The following is a 15,033-nucleotide window of genomic DNA, read 5'->3' on the forward strand; positions in this document are numbered from 1 at the left end:
TAAAATGCTAAACAAGCCGGGCCATCCTCTTTATCCTCATTGGACTTAAGGACATTGATAAGCTAAACCAATTAGGTGGTAGATTCGATCAATCTAAATCTATCTAGCTACCTTCCTTAAAGAGAAATAATCTCTCATTTATACAAAAAACATCGATAAAGATATTATGAGCACCAAGTTGATGCTGCATATTTTTTCTTCTTATATTTTTTTTTATATGTCACACGTTGCCCCCTATGAATCAGTTCCAAGGAAGCGGCCGTTCACGTTAGAAATCTCGATTTTTGATGTAGTTGCTGATGGTGTTACTATAACACGTGTGTAAGTAATTTGGATCTTAGGCACTTTAAGTACATTAATTATAGTAAATTAGCTACCATGTTCAAAAGAATTAAAACTCATTGAGTTTGAATACTAACCTTTTGTAGTTCAAATTTCTTTTTCCTCATGAACCGATTTCGAACAACCACTAGTGTCTTCCCTACTATTCTCCGGCCTTAGAACGGGATTGTGGAATCCGGTGAGTGACTAAACTTGATAGGAATTTAGTATATGTAAAGAGAGAGTTTTGAGAGATTTTCTCAAAGTTTTTCAAGCCAACTTTACATGTACCTTGATCACTCTATTTATAAAGTCATATTTGCATGTTCATGCAAATTTGAGATTACCAAATTTTGACCTTAAAAATAACATTCAAATTTGTGGGATTATGTGACAAACATGCAAGTTTGAGTTAACCAAATTTTAACACTCAAAATCCCACTCAAATTTGTGGGGTTTATTTGGCAAACATGCAAGTTTCGTTAAACCAAATTTTGACACTCAAAATTCCACTTAAATTTGTGGGATTATGTGGTAAACATGCAAGTTTGGTTAAACTATATATTGACACTTAATATTCCACTAACTCAAACATGGATTTTTCCATTAGGTGAAGTAACATTTTGACTTTCTTTATTTTAATTCAACAATTAATTTAAATAATTAATTTCAAATCAAAATAATATTAAATGATTAATTAAATAATTTAATTAATATTTAACATTAAATAAAATGCCAATCCCAATCTATTCCGGCACATATTGATTATGAATCCCTATTCAAAATTAAAATATTTAAATCTTATTTAAATATCTCAAATTCTCTCTTTTTGTTTAATTCATAATTAAAACAAAATGCGGTTAAATATATCGTATATATTTAGCGTGTATTACCTAATTTGAATTCGAACATTCGAACTCACTCGTCACACTGTTCTAAGATTTTGTCCGATATGAGCTTGCAGAGGGACCTAATAGACCTACAGATCATGGGCTCCAACGATTCGAGATTAACCGGCTAAACTCATTAACCTTGTTAATCAACATTCGTTAACTACTAGGACACTCCACTATAGCCTAGTAGTTGCACTAGCCTCACTATAGATATATTTCTGTCAATTTGATATAACCATGATTAGTAAGTCGATCCTTCACAGGTTGTTCATAACTAGAGTTGGATCAATTTACCGTTTTACCCTTAAAGTTACTTCTTGTTCCTTAAGTCCCACTAATCCTCTAATGAACAATTGGTTTGTGGTCCAACCACCAAACTAAATCCCTCTCAGGCCAATGAGAGGGTGGGGCCCCTTGTTCAAGACTTGGAGTCAGTACTTAAGGGAATAATCTCACTACTATCCCTAAAAGTAGTTAGGAGTGTATTCCATCTTACACCCTATGTCCTCAGCTATTCACCTAATCTTACCCCTGAAATGGGAGACTTATTGAGTCGGCGAACTCGGGCCACTCTTACCCATGCAAATTTAAGGATAATTCGGAATAAATAGGAGTTCATGGTTAGCTTAGGATTAAGACCGAGTTACCTAGGTCATCGAATGAAAAGAAAATCAGTCTCAACAGTAAACGACATTATAAAGTGAGTGATTTTCTTCATTGTCCGATCTTATGCAATACTCATTGCATAGAACGCCCCCACTCACATAACTCTGCATGTATAACTTAGTGATCACATTGTTTATGTCATATACAAAAGTGGGCTGCATCCATAGTGTCCCTAGGATAAGGTACTCAACCTTCTCCCTGTACTATAGATCATTTTGACTATATACTTGAACTTGATCCACTCTTATGTCTCTACGTATAGTTCAAGTAATCATACTATAGCCAGAGAGTTCTTAGTTTATTGGATTTAGATTAATGATCGTAAAGTTTACTTTATTCAATAACAATCTTTACTGAATAAACAACAATAATAACTTTATTGAAAATAGAATATGTTTTTGTTTACAAACTATGAGTTTTAGGACATAAATCCCAACACTATTAACGAACTCAGTTTGTCCATCGGTTTGGGGGTGACAAGTTGTAGAAAATAGAAGCTTAGTTCCCAACTTTCCCCACAAAACTTTCCAAAAATGGTTTAAAAATTTAACATCCCTATCACTAACAATGATTTTGGGAATACAATGCAATCTAACCACTTCCCTAAATAATAGATTAGCTATGTTGGTAGCATCATTTGTTTTGTTACATGGAATGAAATGTGTCATCTTACTAAACCTATCAACTACCACAAAAATGCTATCATGGTGTCTTCTAGTCTTCGGTAATCCTAGAACAAAATCCATGCTAATGTCAATTCATGGTTCACTAGGAACATCTAAAGGTGTGTAAAGACCATGTGGTTGTGTCTTAAACTTAGCCTCTTTACATTTAAAACATTGCATTTTCTGTTGAAATAAAATTCACTATGATACTAATTTGTTGAAAATAACAATCCGCTCTAATACCAATTTGTAAAAATAAACGTTCGCTCTGAAGCTAACTTGTTAAAATAACACTCCACTCTGATACCAATTTGTAAAAATAAACACTCGTTCTGAAACTAGCTTGTTAAAATAACACTCACGAAGCTGGGAGATGTCGAGAGGGGAGAAGCAAGGAGACAAAAGAAATTCTGAAAGCCCTTTTCTATTACACGGTACTTAACTTTAACTCTTGCCTTACTCACTCTTGCTCTGCTTTTTACCATGGAAAACCTATTAATTTATAGGTTTTCTAAAATATAAAATTGGCTATCCCATAACCCAATCTCTTAAAATGATTCTTGGCCCTCCATTTTTTTTCTTTGGCTTTTTTCTTACTACTCAAACTTCAAAAACCTTACTAAAATTAACAAAATCAAAACTACTTTTTTTCATTTAATTTTATTCCCAACAAAACTCCCCCATAAACTTAAATGATCTATTCAATGATTCCACCTGAGTCGCTTTCGTCTTCTCGACCTCAGTCATGGTTTCTTCAATTTTCTCTCCTTGTCCTTGAGCGGCAAACTGAACTTGTCCTTTTCGTATGAGACTTCATTTGGAGCTTCTCGAGAACAGCCCATTTGAGATACCAACTCCTCATTTCTCCCGTTCTCAGCCATGCTCGATTCAGACATCATAACTCCGTTCAGTTCACTAATTCCCTTCGTAAGTCCACAACGACATTTTCAGCTTCCATTTTTGCTTCCTCCATTTCGGTCTTATCACGAGTGAGTGTCTCAATCGTGTGTCGTAAATTCAGTGCCTCCTGTTGAACTTGATTCAAGTTCACGTCAAGTGAGTCTCTCTATTGAGTCAACAACTCTATATCTTTCTCCTTCCTCACTAGCTCATCCACTAGAGCATCAATCTCCATTACCAGGCCATTCTCTTTCTTCACACCTTCTTCAACTTTCTCACTCAGCTCAACAATTTCCTTCTCTAACCTTTCAACCTTTATTTCTAACTCTTTCTTTTATTCTTCCATTTTCATCCTCTTTCTTCTTTCTTCCTCGAATTTCCTTTCCGACCATTGGAGCTCTGTCTCTTCGAGCTCGGGCTCTTTGTTATTCAGTTGTTCATCTTTTTCCAATTTTCTCGTCTCCACTATCAGGATTTTTCCACATCTGCTATCACCTCATTTCTAACAGTTTCTACTATCTCACGACTATCGCCATCATCTTTCGCACCGCCATCTTCTTTTGTTTTCAACTCTTCATTTTTTGCCATCAAGAGAATGCCTCCTTTTTTTGCGTCATCCAAGGCTAGGTTGATCGTTTCTTCCACCTTTTCCTCGGCTCGACAATATCTTGCATAGTGACCCATTCTGCCACAATTGTAACATTTTTCGGAGTTACAATTATTTGCATAGTGGCCATACTTTTGACATTTGTAACACTGGACGTTGAAATTATATCCTTGACCGCGTCCTTGATTGGGTCCTCTTTCACGCCAATTTGCTTGGCTCGATAGTCTCTTCTCCTTATAGTTTTCTTCATAACTATTGCCTTAACCACCTCGACCATTCCGACGACTTCCTCGACCTCTACCTCGAGTATTTCGAGAGTAGAGTACCTTTTCATCCTTTATTGATGCCTTAGTCTGAAATGCTTGATCGAGTGTCTCCTCCTTCTTACGTTGTTCATGTGACTCGAGAGAACCGGCGAGCTCATCGACCGTGAACGTCACTAGGTCCTTCGACTCTTCTATGGCACATACAACATTCTCGAAGTTGTCTGTTAACGACCTCAAGATCTTCTCCACAACTCGCGTCTCGGGTAACATTTCTCTGTTTCGATTTAATTTATTTTCCATGGTCTGTACGTGTGTAATGTAGTCAGATACATTTTCTGACTCCATCTTCATGCTCTCCAACTCACCACGCAGAGTCTGGAGACGCACCTGCTTGACTCGGTTGGTTCTTTTGAACACTTTTTCTAAAGTGTCCCACACTTCTTTTGAAGTGGTTGCCTTTGCAATCTTCTCAAACCTCGACGCGTCAACAACCCAGAGCAGTATGTATAATGTTGCCTTATCCTTTGATCGTAATTCTTCTAGTGCCTTGTTTTGAGCCCCGTATAACCTGTGGTATCCTTCGGTTCTTTGAAACTTTCTTCGTCCACCTCCCATGCGTCTTGAGAATCGAGAAGAACTTTCATTTGGATGCTCCAATTCTCATGGTTCAATTTCGTCAATCGTGATAGCGACATTTGTCCCATCATGTTCGCCATCGGCTCTGATACCAATTTGTTGAAAATAACAATCTGCTCTGATACCAATTTGTAGAAATAAACGCTTGCTCTGAAACTAACTTGTTAAAATAACACTCACAAAGCTGTGAAGGAGATGTCAAGAGAGGAGAGACAAGGAGACAATAGAGATTCTGAAAAGCTCTTTTCTATTCCTTGCTTTCCTTTTTACAATGGAAAACATATTTAAGAAAAGAAAAACTTTACTAAAATAGGTTTTCTAAAATCTAAAATTGGCTATCCCATAACCCACTCTCCCCTAAAATGATTCTTGGTCCTTCATTTTTTGCCTTTTCTTTCTTACTACTCAAATTTAAAAAACCTTACTAAAATTAACAAAATCAAAACTACCTTTTTTCATTTAAGTTTATTCCCAACATTTTCAACCAATAAAAATGTTCACACATCATGCTATATGTTTTAAATTCTCCAAAATGTCTCATAAGTTCTCCTCCATGAGCCTCCTTCACAAGTAACTCTCGAATAGAACATTAGGGATACAAAGTTTACCGTTCCTAAAAAGCATATCATCGAACATAGTATGATCTTGTACATGTTTCCCTTCTAAACATTACATATACACATCATAAAATTCAGATTTTTCAACTTTGTACAATTCAATCATGTGTTTAAAACCAAGAATTTTTGCAAGGTTAGAAAATAAAGCATACCTTCTTGATAATGCATTTGCATCCACATTATCCTTTCCTTTCTTGTAATGGATTAAATAAGGAAATGTCTCAATGAATTCCACTAATTTAGCATGTCTTCTATTTAACTTTGTTTGGCTTTTGAGGTGTTTCAAACTTTCATAATCCGTATGAATAACAAACTCTTTTGGCCACAAATAATGTTTTCATACTTGCAAAGCCCTCACAAGTGCATATAACTCTTTGTCATAAATCGAATAGTTGAGTTGTGCTCCATTAAGCTTTTCACTAAAGAATATGATTGACCTTTTTTCTTGCATTAGAACAGCTCCTATGCCTATCCCACTTGCATCACATTCAATTTCAAAAGATTTATTAAAGTTAGGTAAAGCAAAACAAGATGCACTGGTTAATTTATCTTTTAGTTCATTTAATGCATTCTCTTGCTTTTCATTCCATTCAAATTTCACATACTTTTTAACAAGTTCATTCAATGGTGATGCTATACTATTAAAATCCTTAATGAATCTCCTATAGAAACTAGCTGAACCATGAAAAGATCTTACCTCGGTTGCATTTGTGGGTGTTGGCCATTCTCTAATAGCCTTTACCTTTTCTTCATCAACTTGTACTCCATTCTTTCCAACTAAGAACCCTAGGAAGTTGACTTGATCTAGACAAAAATTGCACTTTTTGAAGTTGGTATAAAACTTCTTTTCTCAAAGTTTAAACAAAATTTTCTTAACGTGCAAAACATGATAATTCAAGCTTTTTGAGCAAACAAGGAAATCCTCAAAGTATACAACAACAAATGTTCCAATATAGTCTCTCGAAACATGATTCATTAGCCTCATAAAAGTACTTGGTGCATTTGTAAGGCCAAAACAGCATAACGAGCCACTCATAAAGCTCAAACTTTGTTTTGAAAGTCGTTTTCCACTCATCTCCCACATTCATACGAATTTGATGATAACCACTTTTAAGATCTATTTTTGAAAACAGATTAGCACCATATAACTCATCTAACATGTCATCCAATTTAGGAATACGATGTTGATACTTTACCGTTATCTTGTTGATGGCTCGACAATCAACACACATCCTCCACGTGCCATCTTTATTGGGTACCAAAATCATAGGAACCGAACAAGGACTCATGCTTTCTCTAACATAGCCTTTATCCATGAGTTCTTCAACTTGTCTCTGAATCTCCTTAGTCTTGGTGGGATTGGTTTTATAGGCAACCATATTTGGAAGAGTTGCCCCAGACACGAAGTCAATTTGGTGTTCAATCCCTCTTAGAGAGGGTAACCCCATACATGCATCTTCATGTGGAAACTTGTCATTGAATTCCTGCAAAAGAGACTTAAAAGCACTTGGAAAAGCATCATCAATTTTTGGTCTATTGCTAAACACATTCCTTTGCACATAAGTACAATTTTTGGTTCTTGGGCTAACATATTTCTCATGTCTCCCTTTCTTTATAACCAAACTCGCGTTTTCTCTCTTTTCCTCAAAATCACATTTTTTTTTTCTTTCCTGGTTTTCGCTCATCCTTTGCCCCTCATTTTTTTTTCACTCTTATTTCTCTCTTTTACCTTAGTTTCTTCTCTCCACTATTGTTCTTCATATTCTTTTCTTTTCTTCTCTATTTTCAATTGGTCACAATGTACTTCGTATGGGGACAAGGGAAGTAAAGTAAATTTCATCCCACACAAAGTAAAAGTATACTTGTTCATCAAACCATCAAATGTTACATTTCTATCATATTGCCAAGGTCTGCCGAACAAGATGTCTCCTGCATGCATTGGTATAACATCACAAAGAACTTCATCTTTATATCTTCCAAGAGTAAAAGAAATAAGAGCTTGGGAATTCACCTTAATTTCTTCTTTGTTTGTCAAATTTCTCTTCCTTGATTTGAACATTGAGTACCCTTCTCGTCATCAAAGATATGGAATTACCTTACTCATCATCATATGCTGCGATTTCTTCCACAAGTTGTGGATCATGCTCCTCACATTCATCATCCGAATAAAGTATACCATTCCTTATCACCATAACACTTTTATTAACACACTATTTGCTTATGTGATATGAACCACGACCAAGGAATTTCCATACCTCAAGGTCCAATTACAAGGACGAGAGCTAAGAAGCTATAACAAACCTTATACAGTTCTATTCAAGCTATGGTGCATCAAAGGAAATTCTAGAAGACGCTGGAGACCTCCTTTATTATATGTTGTGCAAAGTTGAGCTTCAAGAAAGAGATGAATTAAATGCACTTTAAGTTGCATTTAATGAACTCCGCTGAATTTATGGAACTAGTCCAAGGATGAGTCAATAAGCACATTTTATTAATTGCATTATTTAATTATAGTTTAACTATTTGTTTGTCATATTTAAGCTAGTTTTAAAAATAGGAGTTAAGGTTATATTGTAACACACATAGGTTACTATATTCCACCATTAACTAGCCATTTTAATATGGAGGTTATGGGTATTTTTCATTTACTAGCCCATTTAATTTGGGAGTTATATATCACATAGATTAAGGTTGTAAGAGCTATATAAAGTCTTCTTTTCTTTGATTAGACATCAAATTTTGGAATTAAGAATAGAATTTCTATTTTAGCTTTGTTGAGAGCTAAACTTTCTTTGCAAATTCTTGTGTTTAGAACTTGCATGTAGAGTCATTCAAGTGGTATTGATCAAACCTCTAGTGGAGTGATTTGAATCACGAGTTTAGAAACGAGTTTTCTTTACTCTTGATCTTGATCATCAAGGTAATCGTTCCATACTTTTCCTTGGGTTGATTTTCCATATCATTTGGTATCAGAGCTTCAGGCTCAAGATCGGATATGTTTCATTGTGCTTATCTCTTTTAATTCTCTTATAATTTTTTTTCTCAGTTTGGGTAGAATGTTCATGTTCTATCACAAAAATATATAACAAANAAAAAAAAAAAAAAAAAAAAAAAAAAAAAAAACTTATGTTCTTTAAAGTGTTAGATCTAGATCTTATCAACACTTTGTTCTTCTTTAAGATCTTCTAAATTAATTTTCTTGTTGGTAAATTGATTAGATTTTGCCAATTAGAAGAAAAAAAAAAAAAAAACCATTGAAAGAAAGAAAGCTTATTGATGTAAAATGTCTTTCTTTTTTTCCTCTGGATTATTATATGTAACTCTCATATGTTACTACGTCTAAATTAATCCTTAATCATTTTCTTTCTTTAATTCGTTTCTTTGTCGTTATTCGGATTGCTCCTTCAATACCCTTGTGTATGTGTTGAATGTGCTGTATATTCACTTTGAATTGCACTTAGCTCTATAACATAACTTGTCTCACATCCCAATTTATTTTTTGGAGTGTCATTTGTGTGTGCTCAATTGTGAGGGTGAGTTTGTAAGAGATTGACACATTGATTCGAGTGTTGAGTGCTAAACACGAGTGAACTACTTTTACGAGTGAATACACATGAGGGAGCATTTGTGAGGTCCTTTTTTTTTCTTTTACCTTTCTTTTGTAGCATGAAAAATCCAGACGACAATACTGATATTACTAATGCACGATTGAGAGAAGCACAACAACGAACCATGGAAAGACTAATTCGAGGAATAGAAGAGTTGACTGATCGAATAGGCAGATTGAAGATTTAAAATCAAGCTCGACAGAGGATTCCACTACCTACGACCTCAACCGATACATATGAGGGCGACAATTCTAATCACCACGAGGATAATCCACATGCGATTGGTCATGGCTTGATGCAAGGGAGAGACCATGGAAGAAGGTATCATAATTTATAACAACGAGTTCCTTATGATGATAAAATTTATCGTAACGTGGGGAGCATCATATTAAAACTTCCCAAGTTTTATGGCAAAACTGATCCAGAGGAGTACCTTCAATGGGAGAAAACTGTGGAGTCGGTGTTCAACTGTCATAATTTTAGTGATGAAAAGAAAGTACTGTTATGCATTGCTCAATTCAAACAATATGCTCAAATTTGGTGGGATAAATTGATGTCAAGTAGGAGAAGAAATCTTGAAGCACCAATTGATTCATGAGTCGAGTTCAAAGAGTCCACGAGGAAGCGTTTTGTTCCACAATATTTTCAACGGGACATGGCGCAAAAGCTTCAAGCATTGAGACAAGGATGCAAATCTATGGAGGATTATTACAAGGAGATGGATACATTGATGGATCGACTTGAACTCGATGAGGACATGGAGGCTCTCATGGCGCGGTTTCTTAATGGGTTAAACACAGAGATTGTGGACAAGACTGGTTTACAACCTTATTCTAATATTGAGGAGTTGTTGCACATTGCAATTAAGATCGAGAGGCAAATCCAACGAAGGTCTTAACAGTATTCTTCTAAAACTTTTCCCGATTCTACTTTTACATGGAAAAGGGATAGTAAGAACATTGATTATAAGCATAGAAATCAAGAGATTAGTGAGAAGCCTTGATAAGATAAGGAACCACTACAAGGGGAGTAAGATTCGGATTATCTTGTTGATCGAATATCTCAAGGCAAGAACATTGTTTGAGATTTGAATCACTCCACAAGCAAGATTGATCATGTCTAGCTTGAATGATTCTTGTTGATTAAATATCTCAAGGCAAGAACACTTGCTTGAGATTCGAATCACTCCACAAGAAAGATTGATCATGTCGAGCTTGAATGATTCTACATGCAACCTAAACTACATAGAATTGAAAAGAAACTTAGCCATTGGCTAAAGAAAGCACAAATGCTCCTTCTACTATATTTTCAAGTCTGCTTACAAATACAATATATCTGGCTTTATATAGCTTCAAAATGAAACTACTAAAGGAATTCCAAGAATTGTTACATTCATACTTAATGGTCATAATTAACCATTATGTAATTGTAACCTAAAGTAAATAAAAACTCTTAAAATACATTAATGAAATACAATAACTCTAAATTGTAATCCACCCAAAATTTATCACATGAAACTTCATTCTTCTTCAATGTGGCATGAATTGAAATATCTTTTGATAATTTCAACAATATTTTCTTCACATCTTCATTGAAGCATATTGTATGATTGATGTCCCTTGGTTCATATCAAGCCTCAAGCTAAATTTGAGAAAGGGGAGAGTTCTAGAACAGGGAAAGTAAAAGTAGAAAAGTCTAATGTTCGAAATAGAGATTTAAAGTGTTGGAGATGTCAAGGGGTAGGACATTATAGTAGAGATTGCCTAAATGCAAGAATTATGACCATCAAGGAGGGAGAAATTGTTACGGATGACGAGGCACATGACGACATAAATGAGGAAACTGATGAGAGTGAGGAGTTTAGTGAAGAGGACCCTACACATATATCTTTGGTTACTCGACGAGCTCTAAACACCCACATTAAGAAGGACGGCCTAGACCAAAGAGAGAACTTGTTTCAAACTCGGTGTCTTGTTCAATCTGTACCTTGTAGTGTTGTAATTGATAGCGGTAGTTGCACCAATGTTGTGAGTTCCATTCTGGTCAAAAGACTTAATTTAAAGACACAACCACATCCAAGACCGTACAAGCTTCAATGGTTGAATGATTGTGGGGAAGTACGGGTAACTCAACAAACTCTTGTTTCTTTTACTATTGGAAAATATGTTGATGATGTTTTATGTGATGTTGTATCCATGCATGTTGGAGATTTACTACTGGGGAGGCTATGGAAATTTGATCGTCGGGTAATGTATGATGGGTATGCAAATCGATATTCTTTTACTCACAATGGTAGAAAAATTACTCTTGTCCCATTGTCTCCAAAAGATGTATTTATTGATCATTGCAAACTTGAAAATAAAAGGCAAGAGGTTGATGCAAAAGCAGAGATTGAAAAAGAAAAGAGCTTGAGGGAAAAGCAAGAGAGTAACACTCAGCCTAGAGAAAAAAAAGATTGAAAAACCAAATCAGTAAGCTTGTATGTTAGATGAAGTGAGGCTAGAAATGTTTTGCTCTCTAACCAGACTATTCTTGTACTTATGTGCAAGGGATCTTGTTACTTTACTAACATGCCTAACCCTTCTTTGCCTAGTGATTTTTTTGTGCTTTTGCAAGAGTTTGAAGATTTATTTTTCGAGGAGAAGCCTTGTAGTTTGCCACCACTTAGAGGGATTGAACACAAGATTGATGATATGAACCAAGAGACATCAATCATACAAGATGCTTCAATGAAGATGTGAAGAAAATATTTAAAATCAGGTTATCATCAAATTCGCATGCATATTGGGGATGAGTGGAAAACAGCTTTTAAAACCAAGTATGGTCTTTATGAATGGTTGGTTATGCCTTTTGGATTAACTAATGCACCTAGTACTTTCATGAGACTAATGAACCATATCTTAAGAGAATACTTAGGTAAGTTTGTGGTTGTTTATTTTGATGACATCCTTGTTTACTCTAAATCTTTAGATGATCATATTACACATGTACGCAATGTTTTGACTACTTTAAGAAACGAATGTTTGTACGTAAATTTAAAGAAATGTAGCTTTTGCATGGAAAAAGTTAACTTTCTTGGGTTTGTAGTTTCATCTAATGGTGTTGAGGTTGGTGAGGAGAAAGTGAAGGCTATAAAAGATTGGCCTACACCTAAAAATGTAAGTGAGGTAAGAAGTTTTCATGGTCTTGCAAGTTTCTACTGTAGGTTCATTAAGAATTTTAGTACAATTGCTTCACCCTTGAATGAACTTGTTAAGAAAAATGTATCCTTTATATGGAAAAAGATCAAGAACTTGCTTTTAATACTTAGAAAGAAAAATTGAGTTCTGCTCCCTTGCTTGCATTACCTAATTTTGAGTATACTTTTGAAACTGAATGTGATGCTAATGGAGTAGGGATAGGTGCTGTATTAATGCAAAATCAAAGACCTTTAATGTTCTTTAGTGAGAAGTTGACTGGTGCATCTTTGAGGTATCCAATTTATGACAAAGAGCTTTATGCTTTGGTTCGTGCATTGCAAACCTGGCAACATTATCTTTGGCCTAAGGAGTTCATTATTCATACGGATCATGAAAGTTTAAAGCATTTGAGAGTACAAAATAAACTCAACAGATGACATGCTAAGTGGTTAACATTTATTGAAACATTCCCTTATGTCATAAAATATAAACAAGGTAAGGAGAACATTGTTGCAGATGCCTTATCACGAAGGTATGTCCTCCTCAATACTTTGAATGCTAGGTTGTTGGGTTTTGAACACAAAGGATTTGTATGAACATGACATGTGCTTTGCTCCTTTTGTTGAATCTTGCGAAAAAGGACTCATTGTGGATAACTACTTGTTGTTAGATGGATTTTTGTTCCTAAAAGGCAAACTTTGCATACCATCTTGTTCCATCTGTGAGCTACTTGAGAGGGAAGCTCATGGAGGTGGTTTAATGGCACACCATGGAGTTTCTAAAACTTATGATATGCTCTGAATATTTTTTTTTTTTGCCTAAAATGAGACATGATGTTCATAAAGTTTGTGCTCGTTGCATAGCATGTAAACAAGCTAAGTCTAGGCTTCAACCACATGGTTTATACTCTCCATTACCGGTTCCTAATGGTCCTTGGATTGATATATCAATGCATTTTGTTTTAGGTTTACCTAGGACTAGGAAAGGTTATGATAGCATCTTTGTTGTGGTTGATCGATTTAGTAAAATGGCTCATTTTATTCCTTGTCACAAAACTGATGATGCAAAACATATTGCAGACTTGTTCTTTAGGGAAGTTGTACGATTGCATGGCATTCCTAAAAGCATCGTTAGTGATCGTGATGTAAAAATTTTAAGCCACTTTTGGCATGTTTTATGGGGTAAGTTAGGAACTAAGCTAGTATATTCAACTACTTGTCATCCTCAAACAGATGGACAAACTGAAGTTGTTACCAGAACCATGACTGCTATGCTTAGGGCTATTATTGATAAGAATCTAAAGACTTGGGAGGATTGTTTGCCCTTTATAGAATTTGCATATAATAGGGTTGTTCATAGCACTACTAAATGCACACCTTTTGAAATTGTTTATGACTTTAATCCTTTAACCCCTATTGACTTGTTACCCATACCGTCAAAAGAGTTTGTGAATTGTGATGCAAATGCCAAGGTTGAGTTTGTTCATAAACTGCACAAGCAAGTGAAAGAACAAATTGAGAAACAAAATTCCAAGGTTGCCACCCGAATTAATAAGGGACGTAAGATTGTCATCTTCAAGCCAGGAGATTGGGTTTGGGTGCATTTCCGAAAAGAAAGATTTCCTACTCAAAGAAAATCTAAACTTTTACCACGAGGAGATGGACCTTTTCAAGTTCTTGAGCGTATCAACGACAATGCTTATAAAATTGATTTACTAGGTAAGTCTGGTGTTAGTACAACTTTTAATGTTGTTGATTTGAGTCCTTTTGATGTAGGTGATGGCTTTGATTCGAGGACGAATCTTTCTCAAGAGGGGGAGAATGATATAAACCACGACCAAGGAATTTTCATACCTCAAGGTCCAATTACAAGGACGAGAGCTAAGAAGCTAGAACAAACCTTATATAGTTATATTCAAGATATGGTGAGCTCATCAAAGAAAATTCTAGAAGACGCTGGAGACCTCTCTTATATGTTGTGCAAAGTTGAGCTTCAAGAAAGAGATGAATTAAATGCACTTTAAGTTGCATTTAATGAACTCCGCTGAATTTATGAAACTAGTCCAAGGATGAGTCAATAAGCACATTTTATTAATTGCATTATTTAAATATAGTTTAACTATTTGTTTGTCATATTTAAGCTAGTTTTAAATATAGGAGTTAAGGTTATATTGTTACCCACATACGTTACTATATTCCACCATTAACTAGCCATTTTAATATGGAGGTTATGAGTATTTTTCATTTACTAGCCCATTTAATTTGGGTTATATATCACATAGGTTAAGGTTGTAAGAACTATATAAAGCCTTCTTTTCTTTGATTAGACATCAGATTTTGGAATTAAGAATATAATTTCTATTTTAGCTTTGTTGAGAGCTAAACTTTCTTTGCAAATTCTTGTGTTTAGAACTTGCATGTAGAGTCATTCAAGTGGTATTGATCAAACCTCTTGTGGAGTGATTCGAATCACGAGTTTAGAAACGTGTTTTCTTTACTCTTGATCTTGATCATCAAGGTAATCCGTTCCATACTTTTCCTTGGGTTGATTTTCCATATCATTGTGTCCAAACCCTTTGCACTTCCAACATTGAATAGAACTAGATTTCTCCTTTACCGTCTTTGAAGTTTCATTCTTTTTACCATTGGAACTCTCAGCCTCCACTCTTTTAGCAG

This window comes from Cucurbita maxima, unplaced genomic scaffold (genome assembly GCF_002738345.1).
Source record: "Cucurbita maxima cultivar Rimu unplaced genomic scaffold, Cmax_1.0 Cma_Scf00049, whole genome shotgun sequence".
NCBI lineage: Eukaryota > Viridiplantae > Streptophyta > Magnoliopsida > Cucurbitales > Cucurbitaceae > Cucurbita > Cucurbita maxima.